The sequence below is a fragment of the Ursus maritimus genome, unplaced genomic scaffold (assembly GCF_017311325.1).
Source record: "Ursus maritimus isolate PB19 unplaced genomic scaffold, ASM1731132v1 scaffold_28, whole genome shotgun sequence".
In the NCBI taxonomy this organism is placed as follows: domain Eukaryota; kingdom Metazoa; phylum Chordata; class Mammalia; order Carnivora; family Ursidae; genus Ursus; species Ursus maritimus.
The window spans coordinates 37,337,375-37,338,858 of record NW_024425341.1 but is presented as its reverse complement, the minus strand read 5'-3'; the positions used below and the strand labels follow the sequence as shown (position 1 = coordinate 37,338,858).

The window sequence follows — 1,484 nt, the reverse complement described above, 5'->3', positions numbered from 1 at the left end:
TCAACCTGCACAATTGATGGAAGAGGAAAGGCTATGCAGAATAATTTGGTAATTTGCACAAAGCTAAGCAGTAAACTAGTGACAGATCCGAGGCCAGAACTCAGGACTCTAGCCTCATTCTAATGCTTTTCGTAAGCTGGACTATGGCATATAGTACCTTCATGAAACACAAAATTGGTCGAAAATATTTTAACTATACTTGCCTTTTGAGCTCATACTCAGGCATGCCTTCTAATAAGCTGCAACACACATAGCTTGAATACGAGTGTGGCTGACACTGTTGGCTGACTATCCAATTCCCTTTCTTCCTTTATTATTACTTTAACATATCCACAGAAACAGACACAACAGAGACAGGCATGGGTATGCTCCCAGTTGAAATCTAAAAGCTCTCAGTCCTCTTTGTGTTGAATCAGCATGTGATATGTTTTTGTCATTGATAAGATACAACTGGGCATTCTCGCTCTGCTGGCCAGGACAGCCGGATGGCTGGTGCCGAGTGCAGGTGGTGCTGGAGCGGCGGCCATCGCACAGAGGTTGTGGAGCCCCTGGAAGTGTTTACGGTTGAAGAAATGATGCCTCGTATCCTACATTTGAAAGGAGCACAAAGTAGGGACTTATTTCTTAAAAACAAGACAAAAGGCTATTGGCTGGTGACAGTTCCTCATAATAGACAAATTAATTCAAACGAACCTGCCAAGCAGTTAGGTGTTGGGAGAGAAAATCTTCAGTTTGCTGACGAAACATCCATGCTAGAAAAACTAAAAGCTGGCCAAGGCTGTGCACACCCTTGGCACTCTTCTGTGATGATGGCAATGCAGAATTTGTTCTAGATTCTGCTGTTTTGGAAGGTGGACATGAAAAGGTGTACTTTCATCCAATGACCAGCACTACAACCATGGGATTGAGCCCTGAAGACTTTCTCACATTTGTGAAGAAGACAAAACATGATCCCATTATACTAAACTTTGGTAAAAACAACTAATTGGCTGATGTTTAGAATACATTTATTTCTGAAAGCTGTTTTTCTTATTTGTAATTTCTAAAAAGCATTAAAACTGATGAGAATATTTTTTTAAAAATATAGAATTGAAAGTTTGCCAGGAAGTGACTACTTTTACAAAGAAAAAACAAAAGCCCTATGTGGAGAAGGTTTTTGGATCTTTATCTTTGCCTTTTTGTGTCTGGAATTCAGATGTGATACTGGGAGTATAGAAGCCATCTTGTGACCATGAGGATTGAGAACAGCATGATAGAAGGAATCCAGGTCCTTGATAGCATTCATGAGAAGCTGTCTCTGTCCTGAATTAACTCCGGACTTCTTTTTTTTTTTTTTTTTAAGATTTTATTTATTTATTTGACAGAGTCAGCCAGCGAGAGAGGGAACACAAGCAGGGGGAGTGGGAGAGGAAGAAGCAGGCTCATAGCGGAAGAGCCTGATGTGGGGCTCGATCCCAGAACGCCGGGATCACGCCCTGAGCCGA

General features: G+C 41.4%; 1 pseudogene; it reads left to right on the top strand.

Annotated features, from left to right (window-relative positions):
• The first annotated feature begins 296 nt into the window (after positions 1 to 296).
• LOC121105660 lies at positions 297 to 985 on the top strand (annotated as a pseudogene).
• Positions 986 to 1,484: the final 499 nt, after the last annotated feature.